Source organism: Elephantulus edwardii, unplaced genomic scaffold, assembly GCF_000299155.1.
Source record: "Elephantulus edwardii isolate Elephantulus edwardi_28Jun2011 unplaced genomic scaffold, EleEdw1.0 scaffold00353, whole genome shotgun sequence".
NCBI classification, from domain to species: Eukaryota; Metazoa; Chordata; class Mammalia; order Macroscelidea; family Macroscelididae; genus Elephantulus; species Elephantulus edwardii.
This window is the reverse complement of record NW_006400103.1, coordinates 427,490-451,301: the sequence shown is the minus strand read 5'-3', so window position 1 is coordinate 451,301 and position 23,812 is coordinate 427,490. Positions and strand designations below refer to the sequence as shown.

Below are 23,812 nucleotides of genomic sequence, written 5' to 3'. Positions count from 1 at the left end.
CGCCGCACAAAGGACGGCCGGTGGAGGCGGGGCGCCGCGCGGGCCCGAGTGGGGACGAGGGTAGAAGGGCGCGCGCATTGTTTACCCGCTCGCTCGCAGGGTGAAGTTTGCGAAGGGAAACCCGTGCACAGTGGGTTCTGGGGCTTAAATGCAAAAATTCCCCTTATTTTCCCGACTTAAAACGGGCAAACTCAAACTCTTGACGTATAATTGGCTGCCAGGCAGATCTTAAATTGTGGTACCAGCTCTCAGGAGTAAAGTGAATGGCTTCCATTCATCGATGACTTGCTCTTTTCTTATTTGGGTATTTATCATTTCTTAACTGTAGACCAGTATAGGTTCTTGTTTGATGATAGCGACATTACACTGAATGAAGGAAAATGAGCTTAGAATTAGTTGGGAATATTGCTTATTGATAGGAAATCTGTCCCGAAATTAAAATTTTTCAGTTACTATGGAATCTCTGAATTTAAGCAAACTATTTTATTTTGCTCCATAATTAGTGTGTAACACTTTTTAAAAAACGTGTACAGTTTATGTAATAACTATTAACAGCTGAATCGTACCTAAAACAAATGATTGGAATATTACTTACCTAATTTCTAAAGGTGTGGTTTTTTTTAAGCAGTCCAGTGTAGTATCAACTAAAACTTTTACTCCAAGCTGACTACTGTTTCTTTTAAGTTTTAGTTGTTTGTTGTGTTTTTTTTGTCTCTCAGTGTTACTGTAAAAATTTTTACTGTTTTCCAATATACAGGAAACTTGTAAGAATTGTACAGAGATTGTACACATGTGTGCATCACCTGCAGTTATCATTTAAGTTGTGTGACTGTTATTTCATTACCTTCCTTCTAATTATCAGTCCATTTTCGTTTGTAATGCATTTTTTGGTGAGTTGCAAATACCCAAACATATATTAAAACGTAGAGAAAGCATTCCTACGAAACAAAAAATATTAGACTTTCTGAATTTTGTCACTCTCTCCTTCAACCGCTGTTTTAATTTTTTTTTCCACAGTAAGTTCGTTTTACCTAGAATGATCTCCATCATGCTTGGAAAGGTCAGTGAAAAAAGAGAGGAAGACCGTCAATTAGATGGATTGACATGGTGACTACAGAAGTGGGCTTGAGTGTGTCAGAGAAGATGGGGGTGGCTTGGGATAGGGTGAGGTTCAGATCATTTGTTCATAGAATCACTATGAGTTGTGCATGATAGCACCTAACAACAACAAAGAATGAGCCAATGAGATTGTACAATATATATTCTTTGGGTTTGGGTAGACTTTTCCCTCTAAGCATGTTTTTAAGGTTTGTCCATGGTATATATTAGAAATTCCTCCTTTTTAAATTGCATTTTCTCGGTATGACCATTTGGTTATTGAGTTTTCCATTTCTTGATAATAACATATTTAGCCATTTTCTTCTTCAGGGTTACCTGAACAGTTTCCAATCAGTGCAGTTCTTATTTTTGTGAATATGTTTTGTTTTCTTATAGTTTAAATAATTAGGTGTGGAATGGATAGGCCATAGGGAAGGTAAATACTTAGTTTTAAAATAAATTACCTTTTTGAAAAGAATAGTGACCCTCAGCTATGTGAATTGACACAGTGACTAAGGACTTAAGCATGAGGTGGCAGAGGTGATGAGAATGGCACAGGATAGGGCAAGATGGTTTGTAGTTGATACTACACTTAACAATTTCCACAGTCCCATCAGTGATAGATAGAGTGATAGCTGGTCCACATCCTTGCTAGCATTTGGCATTGTCACTTTTTTCCTTCCCTCTTTATTCGTGTGAGAGAGAATCCATCATATAATTCGGAGCTCAAATTATTTTAGGAGTTGTATTTCAGGGCTCCCCTTGCTTTACTGTTCTCAGCATTTTCACTGCACAAAAAGAACTATGTGTTTAAACTTTTTGTGATGGTAAATCAAAATTCTAAATTCTAGATTTTTTCTTTTTTAAAAAATTTATTCTTAATTTCAATGAAAATTTACAGAGACTTTGGATTTCCATTCATTCATTGTTGCACTTTTCTCCCCACCCAACCCTCCCCCCTAGTACATGCTCTCTTGAAAAAGTAAAAGAAAAATTCTTTCATTGTTTTACAATCCCTCCCCCCAGCTCCACTCCACTATACAGCCTTCGCTCTGGACTCCAGTCATGACAAAAATACCTAATCACATATCCCATTTAAATCATTTTCTCCCTCATCTGTTTCAGTGCAGTAAACATTTTTGAACCCATCCTTCTCAGTCTCCTCCCAACCCCGAGGTCAATCCTGCTTTACAACAGTGGCACCATGCAGTATTTATCCTTTTGTGACTGAGATACTTCACTCAGTATAATGTCCTCCAGGGTCACCCATTTTGAATAATATTGCATGAGTCCCTTATTTGTCAATGTGGCATAGTATTCCATTGTGTGAATATACCACTATTGGGGATCCAGCCCCGATTTGTTCGGAGAATTCCACCAAAAAGAGGCACCAGATTGAAATGAAGATGCGGAGAGGCTAATTGCTGATGACAAATAGCAAGTTTAATATTTTGGCAAGGGTACACCTTAGGAACATGCCTGCAGGGGTAATTGCATTATCTCTTATCTGGTAGATCAAACATTCCCAGACCTCAACACAAAACAAAGACATCTATGATATCTATTGGAAAACAAGAAGGTATCACATTCCTAGAATTCTGAGGCCTTTGGTCATTCCCTGTTCATTAGCATACTGCTTCCTGGAGTTGTTTTCTGCAGAACAGATGGTCAAGCCAAGATAGGTGGTCCTGCTGTTTTTACAAGGCTTTTGCTGCTCCTGCTTTGCAGGTTAGCCAGGCCCTGACATACCACAGTTTCTCTATCCATTCATTTGTTGATGGACACTTAGGTTGTTTCCAACTCCTTGCTATTGTGAACAAAGCCCCGATAAACGTGGGTGTGCATTAGATTTTACTTTTGACCAGAAGATACATTTTAATTGGTAAAGACTGTATTTAGTTACTTTTATGTTGTTCAGTTATTTTTATGTTCAGTTTGGCAAACAATTTAAATAAACTGTTTTCATTTGGCAAAAACATGATAAAAGTGCACCACTGCACCAAAAATGAAAACAAAGATTTCTTACCACTGGACTGAAATGGAACGTTGGGATAGATAGAGAAAAAATTGAAACTGTCAAAAACTTCACCTTGGATCCAAACTTAGCAGTACCCTTGGCACCAGCAGTCAGGAAGCCAGGAGCTGTATTGCACTGGGAAAGTCTGCAGTTAGGGGCCTCTCCAAATTATTGAGAAGTAATGATGTCAGTTTGAGGACCAAGGTGCATCTTTTTCAATAAGGCCATGGTCTTACTTGCTGTGCATCTGAGAAATGGACAATGAATAAGGATAATAGAAGAATTGATGCCTTTGAGCTGGTGTTGGAGAAGAGTACTGAACATCCCATGGTCTGCCAAAAGAACAAACAAATATGTCTTGGAGAAATTGCAGCCAGAGTACTCTTTGAAGGTAAAGATGAGAAAGCTTTGGCTCACATATGTCAGGCTTGTTGCTAGGAGAGAGGCTTTTCCTCAGAGATGACCATGATGCTTGGAAAGATGGAGGGTTGGCAAAAGAGAAGGTGATTCTTTACCAGGTGGATTGACACAGTGACTGCAGCAATGGATTCTAATGTGTCAGAAAGTGTGAGCATGCCACAGCATAGAGTTCAGACATATTCTTCCTAGGGTCGCTATAGGTTGTACTCGACTCCACCCAATAACAGTAACTGCATCAGGGATCTAAAGAGATGTTGGATTATGTATGTGCTTTGTCAGAAGTGGTCAGTAAAAATTGAGAAAGTGGTCCTGAAAATCTTTATCTTTAGAAGGAGAGGCAGGTATGTAAGTTATTTTTTATATACTATTTTTGATGTGTTTTAATAACATTAAAATAAATGTGTTTCTTTTTATGTTCTTAATGACTTCTTGAAAGTTTAAAAATATACATGTGCCTTGTATTTTGTTTGTATTAAATAGTATCTTTTCCGAAATAATTGATTGGAGATTAGTGTCGTAAGATAAACATGAAAAGAAAAAGTTTCAGAATCACTGTGTGTTTCTTATTCCGAATGTTCTAATGTTGGACTGCTGACAAACTTGTTATTTAACTATTTTGATTAAAAAATTGCTTGGTTTTTAAAAAAAAAATGTTTTAATAGAATATAGTTTGTATATCATCAAGTTTGTACTTTTAAAGTATATTATTGTTTTCTAGTACATGCATAGAGTTATGTAATCTTCACAGTAACTAACTTTTGAACACTTCATCAGACCACAGAGAACTCTGTACCTTTAAAAAGGCACACTCTGTTTGTTACAAGCAGTCAGTCCTGTTGTTGCTAGATACTGGGTGGCTTCTGGCCACCCAAGCAGCAGAACAATACCTGGTCTTGCATCATCCTTAACAATTACCAGTATGTTTGAGCCAGTTTTTTCAGTCACTGTGTCCTCTTTTTGAGAATTTTTTTTCCTGGTGCTACTATACCAACCATGATATCCTTCCATGATCTCCTGATATGTCTAAACAATCAGAGTCTCACCATTCAGAGTTTTGGCTGCATTTCTTCCAAGATACATCTGGCTGTCCATGGTATATTTAATGTTTTTAGCTAACATTATAAAGAGATGACATCTTTACATGCACATGGTTTTAGATACTGTCTAGCAGCCACTCATTGATTTCACATGCAAGCAAGATTCTGCTGAAGATTATCCAAAAACGACTGGAACAGCACATCAACAGAGAACTGCCAGAAGTCCAGGCTGGGTTTAGAAGGGGTAGTGGTACTAGGGATATTGTAGCGGATGTTAGATGGATCTTAGCTGAAAGCAGGGAACACCAAAGGAATGTATACCTGTGTTTCATTAATTATGGAAAGGCGTTTGTGTGGATCATAACAAACTGTGGCTGACTCAGAAGAATGGGAATCCCAGAACATTTAATCATGCTGATGCAAAACCTATACTTGGACCAGGAGGCAGTCGTCAGAACAGAGCAGGGTAACACTGCATGGTTGAAAATTGGGAAGGGTGTACGCCAGGGATGCGTCCTATTTCCATACCTTTTCAACCTGTGTGCAGAACAGATTATCTGAGAGGCTGGACTCTATGAGGAGAGGTGTGGCGTCAGGATTGGTGGGAGATTATTAACAATCTGCGTTATGCTGATGATACAACCCTGCTTTCTGAAACTGAGGAGGACCTCATGCACTTGTTGCAGAGGGTCAAGGACTGCAGCCTTCAGTATGGACTGAGGTTCAATGTCAAGAAGACAAAGATTCTCACCACTGGACCAATTGGCAGCATCATTATGGATGGTGGAGAGATTGAGATTGTTCACAGCTTTAGTTTGCTCGGCTCCATGGTCAACACTCTTGGCACCAGCAGCCAGGAAATAAAAAAATGTATTGCAATGGGAAAGTCTGCTGTTAGGGACCTCTCTAAAGTACTCAAGAGCAACGGTGTGTTTCTGGAGACTAAGGTGCATCTGATACAGGACATAGTCTTTGCAATTACTTGTTAAGCATCAGAGAGTTGGACAGTGACTAGGGAGGACAGAAGGAGAGTGGATGCTTTTGAGCTGGTGCTGGAGAAGGCTACTGAATGTACCATGGACTGCCAGGAAAACAAACAGATTCATCTTGGAGAGGATTTAACCAAGCTACTCCTTGGAGGCAAGGATTCTGGGGCTTCGTCTGACATACTTTGGACATGTTGCCAGGAGGGACTGGTCCTTGGAGAGGGACATCATGCTTTGAAGGTGGAGGGACAGCGCAGGAGGGAAAGACCCTCTATGAGATGGATTGATTCAGTAACTGGGGTAATTGGGATGGGTGTGTCAGAAGCAGTGCGATTGACACAGGATAGAGCAGGGTTTAGGGCTGTTGTACATAGGGTCGCTATGAGTCGCACGTGACTTGACGGCACATAAAAACAACAAGCGGCCACTCAGAGTGGCCCTTGTATATGAAATACTGTCCAATGTTCACAAATGCTGTTCTTGAGCTAATTGCTGTTGCTACTGTGTCAGTGTGCTTCCTTGAGGGTCTTCCCTTTTGTTCTCTGATGATGCTCTGTTTTACCAAGAACTGATGCTTCACATACTGCCAATGGAAGCAGATTTGCACTGTGCAGTATGTTCTCATCATCAGTTTTCTGTCTACACATCTGGCTATTCAAGATATTTAATGCTAAAAGAATTGAACAGTATGTGATCTTTGTGACTGGCTGCTTTCCCTTAGCGTAATGTTTTTAAGGCTCATCCATATTGTAGTTCCATTGGTACTTACTGTATATTGCCAAATAAAACTCCATTGTGTGGCTATGCCAAGAAATCCTGGTGGTTTAGTGTATACTGTATTTGACTACACACCAAAATGTCTTCATTTGGAATCCATTAGCTACTCCATGGGAGAAAGATGAGGTGTGTTCTTTAGTAAAGATTTAGAAGTCTTGGAAACCCAAAGAAGGTCTCTTGAGTTGGAACCAACTCCATGGCACTGGGTTTGAGTAGGATAGCCACAGAACATTTTACTTCTATTTATTTGAAGAATTTAACCAACCCCTTGTTCGTTATGATTAATACTGCTATTAGTATAGACAGACATTTTTATTTCTCTCGATTTTAAATACCTAGGAGTGTAATTACTGGGTCACACTTCAAAGACTTTAGTATGAATGGCTTTCAACATCAAGAAGACAAAAATTCTCACTCAGTAGGCAACACCATGATAGATGTAGGAAAGATTCAAGTTGTCAGTGATTTAATCTTGTTGGATTTATAATTATTACCCTTGGTACCAGTATTCAAGAAATTGAAAGACCTGGTGCATTAAGAAAATCTGCTGTCAGTACCCTCTCCATGGTGCTAAGGAGCAACAATGTCATTTTTAAAAATAAAGTGCACCTGATTCAAGCCATGATTTTTTGCAGTTACTTCTTATGCATCAGAAATTTGGATAGTGTGTAAGGATGACAGAAGAAGAATCAAGCCTCTGAATTGTGGTGTTGGAGAATATCGAATATCCTACAGAGTGCCAAAAGAACAAACAAGTCTGTCTTGGAGAGAGTATAACCAGGAAGTTCCCTAGAGGCAAGGATGGACAAAGTTTATCTCACGTACTTGGTACTTGGGCCTGTTATCAAGACTGGCCAGTCCTTGGGAAATACCATCTTGCTGGGAAACGGGAAGTGTCAGAGAACGTGAGGAAGACCCTCAACAAAATGGATTGACACTGTGACTGTAATAATGGGCTTGAACATATCAGAGATAGTGAGGATGAAACAGGACAGGGCAAGGTTTATTTATGTCTGTAGTTCATTGAATTGCTGTGAATGGTAGCCAACGTGACAACAACAGTAGCATCCTAACAATAACAATAGCATTACAAAAGAATCCTAATTTTTCTTACATCTTCAATCTTTTTGATTAGAGCCATCCTGGAAGTTATGAAGTGTTGTGTCATTGTGATAGTGCTTCACATTTAAACATTTTTGCATTCTTTTCAAATGCGGTGTGAGTCCCCCAGTAACATTTTAAGGGGTACTGTGAGATAATTTTTTTTTATAATTGTCAGATGTTAATGTGTTACACTCTAATTGTCTCAAAAATGAAGCAAATAGTGCATCTTTACATATTAGATGTGAAACTTTGGAAAAGAGTAAATGGATGTATGTCGTTGTTTGATTCTATAAAGTCGAGTATGTCCCTACAGACCCTGTCACCAGCCAACTTGAACCCTGAGCTGTTTGTTCTGTGCCATCCTCATCATCTCTGACACCAGAGCCCATTGCTGAAGTTACTTTATCAGTCCATCTCATTGGACGTTGTATTCTCCTTCACTGAACCCCCATCCCCGTTTTTCCAAGCATGATGTTCTTTTCCAAGGAGTAGCCTTGCCTAGCTACATGTCCAAAGTATGAAAAACTAAGTTTCTCCATCTTTGCTTCAGATGCTTCAAAACCAGATTTGAGACATTGAAGACCAGTGTTTGAAGACCAGAGGAAGTATGGATGATATCAGATACCATGGGGAGAGCACAAGGTCATTTAGAAGGAGGAGGGGAAAAAACCAAAGTAGATGTTGGAAGACTATGAAAATTGCTTTGCAGTGTCAAGAAGCCAAACCACAAGGAAGAGATGCTGAAGTAAAAGCTGAATAGAAGATTTTAAAGGGCAGCTGAAGAAATTAAAGCTAAACATTAAAATGAAATGTGCAGAGAGTTGGAGTCAATTAAAAGAGAAAACTTGACTCAGCATTTCTCAAGCTGAGAGAACGAAAAACACATTCAAGCCTCCAAGTTGCAATACTGATAGATGCTTAGGGGCACAATCTTGAATGATCCAGGAAACATCAAAAGATGGAGGAAAACACAGAATCATTGTACCGAAAACAATTAGTTGACACCAAGAAATTTCAGCAAGTACAATATGAACAAGAACCAGTGGTGATGAAAGAGAAAGTTCAAGGTACATTGAAGGCATGGGCAAAATAAAAGGCCCCAGGAATCACTGGGAAATCTACTGACAAATTTCAACTAATAGATACAGCCTTGAATGTGCTTAGCAATTTGTGCCAGGAAATTTGGAGGACAGCTGGTTGGCTGGCTGGCTAAAAGAGATCTATATTTGTCCCCATTCCCAAGAAAGATAGATGATCCAAAAGAATGTGGAAATTACCGAATGCAGGTATAGACATGAAGAAATCTATTTGTATCATATTTACAAATATGGTGGCTTAGTGGAAAGGAGCTGTAAGACCAAAGGTTTTGAATCCACCACCTGCTCTGAGAGAAAGATGGGCAGTGGCAATCAACTCCTGTACAATCTGCTGCCTTTGAAAACCGGCTGAAAAGTCTCGGTTCCAACTCATTAGTACATACCAACAACATAAATGATAGGAGAGTTTGCAAAAATGTAAAACTATTTCGGATTAGGAAAAAGCAGCTATTTTTGTTAGAAGTATTTTAAGGATTTCTTGTATTTAATTTCTAAAACAAAAAATATCAGTAGAGAGGACTCAAAACCAAAAGCCATTTCAGGTTCCAAGTTTATAAAAGAGTGAAGGTATTCTGAGGCCAGAAACACAGAAATTGAGAGTTGTGTATTGGAATATTTAAGAAAATGAGATAATTACAAGATGGAGGGTTGACTCTTTCAAGCTGCCATTGTCTTTGACCTAAAACCAACAATAGCCTACATCCTCTTTGTTTTTTAAATAATATTTTTCATACTTTTGAATTACATTTTTGATTATATATTAGTGCCTATTTCCTTGTTTGTGGAAGAACTTCATCCTTGTATCACCAGAGCCTGACATAGTAGTTAATGGCTTTCAAATGAATTAACTTAGTGTAATCCAAACCAAATCCATTAGCGTTAAATTAATTCTTGAGGGATTCATGGTGATCCTCCATTGGGGTTCTGAGGCTGTTAAACTTTATAGCAAGTTACTGCCTTTTTTTATACCATGGAGCTCCTGGTGACTGAACTGCCGACCTTTCCATTAGCAACCCAACATATAATGCACTCCCAGCAGTGTTTGGTTCAGGTCATTCACCCAGACTTGACCTCTGGATTGAACTTTCAGTTTACAGGAAACACTAGAGAATGGGGGACTATTTTTTAAGTGTACTACCAGGACAATCAGCAACATTTATACACTGGAAAAATGTAGACAAAGAATATTTCCTCAGCAAATACATTTAAAAAAAAAGTTGACTGCAATACTGAGTGTTGGTATGTGGTTTGTACATCCTGCCTTTCCTTCAGCTTCCACTCTTCCTTTTGCTAATCATAACTTTTGACAGCCCCAGTATATTCACTCCTCTCTACCTAAACTGTAATTCTAGAATGCCTTTCTTAGCTGGGGATGCTTAGCTGAACCATGAGACATTGAAAATGAATAACTGTCAGTTTTTTCAAGAATAGAACGTCATATAATTTGAGGTGTTTAGGAAAAAAGCTAATTCTCTACATTCAGTGAAGGATGTGATGGTAAATATTTTTTCTTCATGATTATGGAGATTATTAAGGAATTTTAACAGTTTCTAATTTAGGTAAGAAACAGGGAATAGTTCTTCAGTTCACTGAATAGTGTGCTGTTCTTCCCCCCCCCCCATGATTTTGAAGTTATTAAATAAGCTAGTAGTATAATTCAGGAAAGAAACGGGTTACAATTTTTAAGTTAGAACAACTTCTAAAGCATCTTCAAGACCTCCCAGCCAGTGTTACAAAGCTTTTTTTAGTTCTGCCAATTATGATGTCTCCCCTCTACTCCCTACCCTTCCAATAAATACCCTCCACTCTGGCTCTGTGGGGAGGCTCTGTCGTTGGTCTTTGGTTCTCTATCATTGTTAATTCTTCTGATCTGAGTCTCCCAAAAAGATCTTAAAAAATGTAGCAATCTGAACTTGTAGGAACCATTTCTTATTCTGGTGATTGTTAGGTGCTTTCAAGTCAACAAGTCTTCATAGGTACCCTGTGAACTACGGAGCTGAACCTAGACTTATCCTGCACTACCCTTAACATTGCTGATGTGCTCCAGCCCATTCTTAAAGTAACTGTCTGTCAGTCCATCTTGTTGAGGATTTGCCCTCGTTCTCTTCACTTTTCCCATCATAATGTCCTTTTTCAAGGATTAGCCCCTCCTGACAACATGCCAAAAGTATATGGGATGAAGTCTCACCATCCTTGACTCTCTGGTTGTACTACCATCAAGACAGATTTTTCTTTTGGCAGTCATGGGATATACAGTTCACTTAATGTCACAATTCAAAGGCATCAATTCTTCCATCCTTCTGTACTGTCCAACCTAGAGATTCATAGGACGTAATTAAAAAGACCATGGCTTGAATCAGGTGCAGCATAGTCTTTAAAGTGACATCATTGCTCCCTAGCACCTTGGAGAGGTCCTTGACAAGAGATTTTCCCAGTGTACCATGTCTTTTGATTTCTTGACTTGTTAACCGTGGACTTGTGCTGTGGGTCCAAGTAAAATGAGGTTGACTGGTAGTCTAGTGGTGAGGATTTTGTTTTGCTTTATATTTTTTCTTGTTGTGTACCCTTGAATCTCTTGTTTACTGTCAAATTGGATCCCAGTGGTACAGGAGGGGAGCAGATTGTCCCTCTTTCTTCAACAGCATCTGGTGGATTCAAACCGTGTGCCTTCAGGATTGCAGCACAGCTTTGGATTATTCTTTTTTTTCTTTTTGGATTCTTATTTTCTTGATAGTTGTAATCTCGATTTGAGGCTATAGTCTTTGATCTTCTGCAGCAAGTATTAAAGTTCCCAAGTCACTTCCAACAAGCAAGGTTATGCTGTCTGCATAATACCAATTGCTGACATGTCTTCCTCCAATCCCTTATGATAGGGTTGGCAAACTGATGGGCCAAACCCATCATGCTTTTAAATTTATGTGTCTGTTACTTCTTTAAGGACAGATAGAGGCAGAACTACTATTTTCAGATAAAGCTTTTTGACCCTATATTAGGGTTTACTCCTAGAATGTATCACTCTCTTTTTTAAAACTATGCTTTTCAAGAGATAGTGGAGAACCAGAGACTGGTATAAGACAGCTGAATTAAAACTGCCACTCCCAGGGAGCCAGAGTTTAGGACTTTCACCTGGGCTCAGTGGCGAGTGGGTTCTGTAATTGGCAGTACTAAAAGAGCTTTGCCATACCTGTCAGGTCCTCAAGGCAGAGCTGAACAGCTTGACAAAAATTGTATCCTGTTTCAAACCTGACTTGAAATCTGTTTAGAAATGGCAGACTCATTGCCATGGAGTTGGACCCAATTCATAGTTGACTCCCCAATGGGTTTTGCTTTGGAGCATCTGGTGAACTTTAATCACCTGTTTTTTGGGTTGATTTTGCAATTGGCCACTAGAGCTCCCTAGTAATAGTTAATATCTGTTGTATACTTTTTTAGAAAAATTTCACATCAATTTTATGATGAAAGTACCATTATTACCACTTTTAAAGTGAAGAAATAAACTGATTAATGGAATGATAAAATTCCTATAATTATTACACATCTGGAAATGAGTAAAGGTGATAGAAACATCAATTGCTTTGGATTATAATGTTGGAGAAGAGTACTGAATATTCCATCAACTGCCAAAAGAACTAACAAATCTGTTTTAGATGAAGGGCCTTAGAGACAAAGATAATGAATAAAGGCAACCTAACATGTAATGCACTACAGGCAATATTGGGCATGCTGTCAGGTGGGATCAGCCCTCAGAAAAAGACATGATGGAAAAGCAGAGGATTAGAGAAAGAGGAAGACTCAGCAAGATGGATTGATAACAGTGACTGCAAGAACAGTCTTAAGCTTGAAGATGGCCCAGGATGAGACAAGGTCTAAATCCGTTGTTCATAGGGTTGCTTTGAGTTCTAGTTGACTTGATAGCACCTAACAACAGCTACCTATTTCTGTAGTTCAAACCTTGTGACTGACTTGATTGTTCATATGAATCCACTGCCACAGCTGCCTTCACTTTTCTTTGGCTGACTCTGAGGTAGGCTGCTAACGGAAAGATAATTTGAACCTTTCAGTATTGGGAGAAAGACTTGATTTTTTATTTGCCTTCTTAAAGACTGTTTTTGACGTTAGGTCGAGTTGCTCCTGAAGGTAGCAAATTGAAACCCTACCAGAGCTGTGCCAACCTTAAAATCTCTGCTGTGCTATAGACTGCTTCTAGTCACTGTGTCAGCCCATCTCATTGAGGGACTTCTCTCTTCCTGTCTTGTTTGGATTTTTTCTCAACATTATGCCTTATCTGACACTTTCCCCATAGAATTCTTCAGTATTGCAGCTCAAGGCTTGAGTTATTAATTTGTTCATCAGATTTTTCAGCTTGCAGAATGCCAAGTATGTTTTTCCTTTTAGTTTTCTAACTCCTGATCTTTGTGCCTATTTTGTTACAATATTTTGCTTTATCTTCTTGAAGTTTTGAAATTTTTCTTGAGTTTATCTTAACCCAAAATAAAATTTAAAGTTTGAAATTATCTTAGATTCTCACTTTAATTGAAAAACTATTTCAAGAATAGATTCAGTGTATTGGACACCAACACCCAAAGTCAGACAAGTTTTCTTCAAGGACATCTTACATGAAGAAAGCAAAAGGTCATTATAAGATAGGAACTTGTTTTTCTTTTAACCTTTAAAATATGTTAAAGACTGTTGTGTACCAGAGAGTTGAAATCAACTGACCTGAACCTCCAGTGGGTTTTCAGAGGCAATGACTAGTATAGGAAGAGACTGTCCATCTTTCTTCTGTGGAGCAGCTGGTGGTTTTAAACCACACACTTTTTCATTGGCTTTGCAGTTCCATATCACTAAGCCACTGTTGTTAGGTGCCATCAAGTTGAACAAGACTCATTGAACAAATGATCTGAACCCCGTCCTTACTGCACCATCCTCAAACTTCTGACACACAAGAGCTCATTGCAGCAGTCACTGTGTCAATTCTACCTGGTCAAGGCTCTTTCTCCTTCACCGACCCTCCACCCTTCCCACCATCATGTCTTTCTCCAAAGAACATGTTCAAAGTATGTGAGGCAAAGCCTCATCATTCTTGCCTCCAAAGAACACACTTACTGCACCCTCTAAGCCACTGGCATCTACTAATTTTAAAAAAATACAGGAAGTAGTGGGGAAATATTGATAAGATTTGAGAATTTAAATAGTGTAAAAAAATATAAAAGTTAACTTCTTTTTCATGACTTTGTTCAGAAAAAGAAAGTGTTTATCAATGTATTGCTAGTTGTCTTCAAAATGGTCTAAATTATGGTTTGGGCATGTTGGTAGATTTCCTTGGAAAGGGTTAATTGTGCTTGGAAAGGTGGAAGGTCAGCAAAAGAGAGGAAGACCCTCAACAAAATCCATTGACACAGTAACACAGTAATTGCAGCAAATGGGCTCATGTGTTAGAGGTGATAAAGGTGGTGTAGGATAGGACAGGGTAAAGATCTGCTGTTCATGAGATTGCTGTGAGTTGTACTCAACTTGTTGGCACCCAGCAACAAAATGAGTTACAGCTTAGCACTCTATAAGTTTTTCTTGGTTGTAATCTTAATGAAAATGAATTGCCATGACTTTTCCCCCCTCTGGTACTCTTGAGTTGACCTCAAAACTACCAACTTTTAGATTAGCAGTTGAGTGCAAACTGTTTGTACTACCTATAGAGCTATATGGTTTGATATGGTGGTTATAATGATGGGCTTAAGCACTACAGAAACTGAGGATTGTACAGAATCAGGCAAATTTGTTCTGTTGTACATGTAGCCAGGAGAGGCTATTCCTTGGAAAGCTGAGAGTCAGGGGAATAAAGGAAAACCCTTCCAAGCATGGTGGTCCTCTCCAAGGACTGGTCCCTCCTTGCAGCATGCCCAAAGTGTGTCACATGGAGCTTCAGAATCCTTGTCTTCAAGGAGTTGCCAAGTTTCACCCTCTCTGGGATAAATCTGCTTGTTCTCTTAGCAATCCATAGTCAATATTCTTCTCCAGCATTACAACTCAAAGGCATCTATTCTTTTCTCATCCTTAGTCATTGTCCAGCTTACTGATCCCTTAGCAAGTAATTGCAAAGACCATGGCCTGGATCAGGCGTACCTTAGTCTCTAGACTAATGATGTTGCTCTGGAAAGGTCTCTTGACAGCATATTTTGCCGATATAGTTTGTCTTTTGATTTACTGCATGCTGGTAACAAGAAGTTATTAACAATATCTCCTCACCATCTATCATGATGTTGATCTTATCAATATTGAAGGCTACAGTCCTTGGTTCAGAATTGGGAAGGCCGTACGCCAGAGATGCATCCTATCTCCATACCTTTTCAACCTATATGCAGAACAGATTATCCGGGAGGCTGAGCTCTGTGAGGAGAAATGTGGGGTCAAGATTGGTGGACAGTTTATCAACAACCTGTGTTATGTGGATGACACAACCCTGCTTGCTGAAACTGAAGAAGACCTGAAGCGCCTGTTGCAGAGTGTCAAGGACTGCAGCCTACAATATGGATTGAGGCTCAATGTCAAGAAAACAAAGTTTCTCACCACTGGACCAATCGGCAGCATCAGGATGGATGGTGAAGAGATTGAGATTGTACACAGCTTTAGCTTGCTTGGCTCCACAGTCAACAGTCTTGGCACCAGTAGCCAGGAAATTAAAAGGCGCATTGCCATGGGAAAGTCTGCTGTTAGGGACCTCTCCAAAGTACTGAAGAGCAATGGTGTCTCTCTGGAGACTTTAAGGTGCGTCTGATACAGGCTATGGCCTTTGCAATCACTTGTTATGCATCAGAGAGTTGGACAATGACCAAGGAGGACAGAAGGAGAATTGATGCCTTTGAGCTGTGGTGCTGGAGAAGAGTATTGAGAATACCATGCACTGCTAGGAAAACAAACAGATTTGTCCTGGAGAGGGTTAAATCTGGTGGCTCCTTGGAGGCAAGGATTCTGAGGCTCCGTCTAACATACTTTGGACATGTTGTGAGGAGAGACAGGTCCTTGGAGAAGGACATCACGCTTGGGAGGGTGGAGGGACAGCTCAGGAGAGGAAGGCCCTCTATGAGGTGGATTGATTCAGTGAGATAATCAGGATGGGTGTATCGGAGATGGTGCGATTGGCACAGGACAGAGCAGAGTTTAGGGCTGTTGTACATAGGGTCGCTATGAGTCGCAAGCGACTCGACGGCATATAACAACAACACAGTCCTTGACCTTCTGCACCAGATGTTTCCGATCCTTCTCAGTTTTGGCAAGCAGGGTTGTGTCATCTGCATAACTCAGGTTGTTGCTGAGTCTTCTCTAATCCTGGTGTCACATTCTTCCTCATAGAGCCCCACGACTTGGATGATCTTTTCCATATATAGATTGAAAAGGTATGGGAATAGTATGTATCCCTGGAGTACACCTTTCCTGATTTTGAACCAGTGTTGAACGGTGTTTCCTTGCTCTGTTCTGATGACTGCCTAAAAAAGAATTGGTTGACACAGAAAATTTTCGTGAAACAGTGTATGATCCTGGAGCATATCGTGATCAAGGAGGAAGTTCAAGCTGCTCTGAAGGAAATGGCCAAAAATACAAGGCCCCAGGAATTGACAGCATACCAGTTGACATATTTCAACAAACCACTTGGCCACCAGAGTTCCCTTTTGGCTTAGTAGTATTGTGTTTATCTTGATATATAAAATAGATTAATGTTGTTATGTGCCACTGAGTTGGGACCAACTTATAGCTGATTCTTTAGAGAGTTTTTAACTTCACAGGAGGAGTTTTTCTTCTGTGGAGTAGTTGTTGGATTCAAACTGCTTTCCTTTGGATTGACAGTGCAATTGCTTACCATTTGACCCTCAGAACTAGACTAGTAAGTATTTTTCTTTCCAGGTAATAGAAGGACAATTGAACTCTATTTACCCCTCTTTAAGGAGAGTTCCTGCATGGTATAAACAATTAAGTACTGAATTACTAACAAAAGAAGTTTGGGGTTGAACTCAGAGGCTCTTACAAAGACGAAGCACAGTTCTACTCTGCACACATGGGTTCACCATGATTCTGAATCATGTTGAGTAGAACCTCTTTGATATGCTAATGAGGCCATATCAGTGCAGGGTGTGGCCTGAACCTGATTATGAAAAGAGCAGATCAGATACAAATTGTTTGAAGATGGATGTTATGTGCACCTAGGAAGGCAGCAGTCCCAGAAACTGAAGGAGGCAGGAGTTTTTTTCTTGGGGGTAACAGAGAGAAGAATTTTCTCCACAGCCAGAGGCCCCACAATTCAGGCTTGTGTCCTATCTCCATACTTTTTCAATCTATATGTGGAACAGATTATCCAGGAGGCTGGGCTCAATGAAGAGAGGTGTGGCATCAGGATTGATGGAAGAGTCATCAACAACCTGCATTATGCAGATGACACAACCCTGAGGAGGACCTGAAGCACTTGCTGCAGAAGGTCAAGGACTGCAGCCTCCAATATGGATTGAAGTTCAACATCAAGAAAACAAAGATTCCCACCACTGGGCCAATTGGCAGCATCAGTATATGCATGGTGAAGAGATTGAGATAGTTAACAGTTTTAGTTTACTTAGTTCCACAGTCAACACTCTTAGTAACAGTAGCCAGGAAATCAAGAAATGAATTTCATTGGGAAACTCAGCTGTGAGGGACCTCTCGAATACTGAAGAGCAACAGTGTCAGGCTGGAGACTAAGGTGCACCTGATCCGGGCTGTAGTCTTTGCAATTACATGCTGTGCAACGGAGTGTTGGACAGTGAATAGGGATAATAGAAAGAGACTTGATGCCTTTGAGTTGTGGTGCTGGAGAAGAATGTTGAATATATCGTCGACTGCTAAGAGAACAAACAGGTTTGTCCTGGAGAAGGTAAGCCAGAATACTCCTTGGAGTCAAGGATTCTGAAGCTTTATCTGACATACTTTGGTCATGTTGCAAGGAGGGATTGGTCCTTGAAGAGGAACATCATGTTTGGCGGAGTGGAGGGGTGTCGCAGGCGAGGAAGACCTTCAATGAGATGGATTGGTTCTCTGACTGGAGTGGTGGAATTAGTGTGTTTGAGATGGCGAGATTGGCACATGATAGAAAGGCGTTTAGGCCTCTTATACATGGAGTCACTATGAGTCGCAAGCAACCCAATGGCACATAACAACAGCAACAACCATTAATATTGCATGTAAGGAAATACTGATGTACCAGTTTCCATAGATTTTTAATTCATACTCAGTACAGATCATTCAGGACGCTGGGCTTTATGAGGAGAAATGTATCATCAGAATTGGAGGAAGACCCATCCGCAACCTTCATTATGCAGATGACACAACCTTGTTTGTGAAACTGAGGAGGACCGGAAGCATTTGCTTCAGAAAGCTTTCCTATGAAGCTTAACATCAAGAAAACAAAGATTCTCACCACTGGGACAATTTGCAGAACCATGATAGATGGAGAAAAGATTGAGGTTATTAAGTTACATCTTGCTCCACAATCAACACTCTTGCACCAGCAGTCTGAAAATCAAAAGTCAAATTGCATGGGGAAAATCTGCTGTCAGGAGCCTCTCCAAAGTACTGAGAAGCAATGATGTCAGTCCAGAGACTTAACGTGCACCTGATTCAGGCCATAGTCTTCACCATTGCTTACTGTGCATCAGAGAGTTCGACACTGACTAAGGCTGACAGAAAAATTGATTCCTTTGAGTTGTGGTTCTGGAGAAGAGTCTTGAACATACCGTGGACTGCCAAGAAAACAAGTAAGTCTGTCTTGGAGAGGGTGAAAGCAATTTTCTCCGTGGATGCAAGGATTTTGAAGCTCTGTCTTACATATCTTGGGCATGTGGCTAGGAGGGACCAGTTTTTGTAGAAGGACATCATGCTCTGATGAGTAGAGGGACAGTGCAGGAGAGGAAGACCCTGGATAAGATGGATTGATAAAGTAACTAGGACAATGAAGGTAGCTGTGTCAGAGTCAGTGAGACTGGCTCAGAATAAGCAGGTTTTAGAGCTGCTTTGCATAGGTTCACTGTGAGTTTCAAGGGATTTGATGGCATATAACAACAAGTCAAATACAGCTGAAGATAATTTAAAAATGGCTAGAAAAGTCCATAGAGAACAGCCAGAATTTCAAGTAAAATTTTAAAAGAGGCCATAGCGACATCATTGCTGATGTCAGATGTTTTCTGGTTACAAGAAAAGAATACATGAAGAATGTCTGCTTTATTCATTCTGCAGAGGCATTTCACTGTGGATTATAACAAGTTATATCTAGCATTGACAAGAATGGGAATCCCAGAACACTTAATTGTGCTTGTGCAGAACTTTTACACATGAAAAGGTTGTTCTGTAAACAGAGCAAGAGAACACTACATGATTTAAAATTAAAGGAATGTGTCAGGGTTGTATTTGCATTCTCTCTCCATAGCTATTCAATCTGGATGCTGAGCAAATTTTTCAAGAAGCTGGACTTTGTACAGAAGTTTGTGTCATCAGGATTGAAAGTTACCTGTGTTATGCAGATGATACAACCTTGCTAAATGGAAAGGAGAACTTGAAGCACTTGCTGTAGAAGATCAAAGAATACAACCTGTAGTACAGATTGCATCTCAGCATCAATAAAACAAAAATTCTTAGCATGGACCTACAGGCCAACATCATGATAGATGGAACAAAGATTGAAACTATCAACAATTTCATCTTGCTTGGATCAACCATTAACACTCTTTGATATCAGCAGTCACCAAATCAGGAGACATATTGCACTGGAAAAGTCTGCAGTCAGGGCTTCTCCAAATTCTTGAGTAACAGTGATGTTACATTGAGGACTAAGGTACCTCTAATTCAGGCCATAGTCTTTCTGATCACTTGCTGTGCATCTGAGAGCTGAACATTGAATTGACGGAAGAAGAATTAATGCCTTTGAGCTGTGGTTTTGGAAAAGAATACTGAACATCCCATGAACTGCCAAGAGAACAAATATGTCTTGGAGAAAGTGTAGCCAGAAGAATGCTCTTTGATGATCAAACTTCGACTCACACACTTGAGTCGTGTTGCTAGGAGAGGCTCTTTCTTGGCAAGAAACATCCTGTTTGGAAAAGTAGAGGGTCGGCAAAAGAGAGGAAGATCCTCAGCCAGGTAGATTGCTGCGGTGATTGCCACAGTGGGCTCTGATTTTTCAGGAAGTGTGACGATGGCACAGCAGATACAGGTTTGCTATGGGTCATTCTTGACTTGGTGGTACCCAACAACAACAAAGTGCTTTATTTATTCCTCTCCCTGCTTTTGTTGTAAAAATTTAACGAAACTTGTAACTTCACAACAATTTCTGTATGTACAATTCAGTGATACTGATTTTACATTGTTCATATATCTCACTATTGTTTTCCAAATCATTCTACCATTAACATAAATTCAGTGACACGTTACCATAACCTTCCCAGTTTGTCCTTTCTCCCGTAGTTTTGGTAACCACTAATCTTGGTTTCTGTATATTTGCTTACTTAATATAAGTAGTATTATACACTGTCCCTTTGAGACTGATTTACTCAGCTCAGCATGATTTAGCCAATATTGAGCCATGTTTTGGAACACGGTGGGACTTCATTTATCTTTATGGCAAAATCCTTTGTTTCTCCTTTCATCTACATTGTTCATTTGCTTTTATCTTCGGTGAAAAATGCTACAATGAATATGAGTTTTCAGTAAAGCTTAAAAAAACTGATTTAGAGTACATTTGAAGGCTATAAGGAAGATGTGTATCTTTAGTCTGCCTTTCTTCACGTTCTTATATAGGATAAAATACTCCATCATTGCATATTGGATACCTTAGCCATTTATTTCAGAACAATATATGAGTGTTCTGAAAGGGATTTCTGAGTTTAAAGTTAAAAACATATCTAGATTAAATTTTTGCATATGTTGTTTTTATGTGCCTTTGAGTCATCTCCAACTCATAGAGACTCTTTGTATAACAGCTCTGAAGCCTCCTGAGCCAGTCTCACTGACTCCATTTGGCACACCTACGCCCATTGCCCCAGTTACTGTCTGTTTCATCCCCAATCTTCCTTTCCTGTGGTACCTCTCAACTCTTCCCAGCATGGTGTCTTTCTCCAAGAACTGATCTCTTCTGGCCACGTGCCCAAAGTATGTGAGACAGAGCTTTAGAATCCGAGCATCCAAGGAGAAACATGATTTCACCCTCTTCAAGACAGATTTACTTATTTTCTTGGAGGTGCATAGTATATTCAAGCCTCTTCTTCAGCACCACAACTCAAAGGCATCAATTCACAGAGTGTAAAATTACTCTTGAGTAGATTGGTGCTTGAAGTCTCTAGGTCTCTAGGTTTAATTTTGACTCAGCAGTTTATTATTTTACAAGTTGAGATATTCAGCTGTTTTTTTGTTGTTTTTGGTCAAACATCCTTTTTAAAAAAAATTATTAATTTTAATGAATATTTACAGAGATTTTGGGTTTCCCCCCTAAAATCTGAAATAAGAATGAAGGATAAAATCCTCACGAGTTGTTGTAAGGAAGCTGTCTTAGTAGCTATCATGTAACATTGATTGATGTTTGTACTTTAGTAAGATCTTAATTAATGCTAACAAAACCTTGTGTTATGATGTTCAGTAATAGAATCGGGATAAATATAAACAATCTCTCTCCTTGTGATATTTTTTTTAGCCTCTGAAAACCTTTAGGATCTGCTGTGAGTTGGTTCCTATCAAAGGCACACATCAAAAACAATTAATAGAAAGATGGCAAAATTGGGCAGGGCTTCCATTTGTGAACGTAAGGTCACTCACTGTGAGTCACAGTTCACTCTCTGGCATACAGCCATAAGAGATTATGCAGATAGTGTCTGGTTTTTGTTTTTTGGTTTTTTTTTTTATGTAGGATTTACTTATTTTGGATAAAAGAAATATGTATCATGATTTCAAAAGGAAATTTCAGATGAAGAAATGAAAATACTGGAATATAAATTTGCCTTATTTTTATCAAATGAATGAATGAATGTACCTCCCCCCATTCCCCTTCCCCTCTCATCACTGGTAACCATCAAAGAATGTATGTATACTATCTATAGTATTTGTCCTTTTCTGACTGAAACATTCTCTAGATAGTATGCAGTGTTTTGCAAATTCTTGGGTAATTTTTAATGTTGCATTGTTCCATTGTTTGTATGTGCCATAGTTTATCTACTTATGTATTGCTAAAGATGTAGGCTGTTTCCATCTCTTTGCTTTTATAAATAACACTTTTGTGAACATGAATATGCATACCTATCTCTATTCATGTCCTAGCTTTCATAGATCATCAAACAAAAGTCAGTTGGATTCCTGTATAGTAACAAAGAGAACTTTGAAAATAAGGAAACAGTGACATTGGCTAATCAGATGAAAACAATGACATTGACTACTCAGTGGCTGGCTACTCAAAAGATGACATATTTACAGATAAATCTGTAAAAAGAGTAAGGGCAATGTGGGAAGGCCTGTCTGACTTCCACTCTCTTTACAAAGGAGAACTGTCCTCATCAATAACATACGAGTTATAAAACCAATCCTGTGGTAAGACATTGTCCCCCACACTGCTGCACCTCCTCATACTAATCATAGTGGATGACATTCATTGCAAAAGTTGTGAAGTTTATTTAAGAAAATAGGTTGGGAGGTGGCAAGGCAAAGGATATCACACAGTGAAAGTCCAGCAACAAAAATAAACCTCTTGTTGCCTCACTCATCCTGAAGCTTCATCTCAGTGCAATTCCAAGCCAGCTCTTCTGGCCCTGTCTCCAGGGCTCCAGAAGGCTATGCCTCCTCACAGCCTCTATGCAGTGTGGCCAGCTTTCTCATGTTGCCTTCAGGCTGTTGATGATGTAGAAGATACTGATCAAAAGTTAAACCGTATGCCTACAGTTGAAGCAGATGGAGATCCCACCCCCAAAGGAGGCTAAGGCAATGGCTGGAAAAGCCATTTCCAAAAGTCCTGACACCACAAAATGGAACCATAGATTCAAAAGTCCTGTACAAAGAAAACTACAAAACACTACCATAAAAAAACCAGAGAGACTTACATAAATGGAAAAAGTTACTGTGCTCATGGATCAGAAGACTTAATATTATGAAAATGGCAGTATTACCAGAAGCAATTGGCATGTCATCATTTTTCTTCCAAGAGAGAGAAAAGTAATCGGCTGACATCATATGAAAAGGAAAGATGCCCTGAAGAAACAGAAGTGGTGCTCACCAATAGGCAATGTTCTGATAGAGGGGGAAAAGATGGAAATTGTCAACAATTTCATTTTACTTGGATCCACAGTTAACACCCTTGTTAACAGTCTGTAACAAAAGATGTGTTACCTTGGGAAAACCTATTGTCAAGGACTTCTCTGTAGTGCTAAAGAGAAATAATATCTGTTTAAAGACTAAAGTGTCTCTGATCAAATTCTGGTCTTTTCAGTTGCTTCCTATGCGTCTGTAAATGGAATCATGAATAAGGATGACAGAAGAAGAATTGATGTCTTTGAATTGTGGTGTTTGACAGCCAAAAGAACAAACAAGTCTGTCTTGGAGGAAGTCCAACCAAGGTACTCCTTAGAGAAGAGAATGGTGAAACTTGGTCTCACGTACTTAAGGCATATTCTTAGAAGGGGCCAGTACTTGGGAAAAGCTTCATGCTGGAAATAATAGAGGGTCAGAAGAGAAGAGAAAGACCTTCAGCAAGATAAATTGTAACATTGGGCTCTTGCGCATAAGAGATGATAAGGATAGAGCAAAGTTCAGATCTGTGATTCATAGGGTGACTCGATGGCACCCTAACAGCAACTGAAGAAGAAAAGTAGGAGTCCTTACACTTCCTCATCACAAAGCCTACTATACTGCTACAGTAATTAAAACTACTGAGTTCTGATTTAAGTCCACTCCCACCGTTCACTGCGTCTGCGCACAGCCCTTGGCCAGTCCCAAAGTTCAGAGCTGGAGGGGGGGGCGCAATGCAGTACCTGAAGATGGGGATCGTGGGTCAGAGATGCAGGGGTGTGTCCCGATTCAAGTCCACTCCCACCGCACAATGGAATACTATGCTGCATTGAAAAACAAGGAACTCATGCAATATTATTCAAAATGGGTGAACCTGGAGGACATTATGCTGAGTGAGGTATTTCAGTCACAAAGGGACAAATGCTATATGGTGCCACTGTTGTAGAATGAGGCTGGCATTGGGGTGGGGTAAGACAGAAAAACTGGATGAAATATGTTTAC

The 23,812-nt window shown here is 39.6% G+C and overlaps 1 protein-coding gene across 1 annotated transcript in view; it reads left to right on the top strand.

Annotated features, from left to right (window-relative positions):
- Window positions 1-23,812, top strand: part of UBQLN1 (ubiquilin 1) — a 56,019-nt gene that overhangs the window by 727 nt on the left and 31,480 nt on the right. The window lies entirely within an intron of this gene.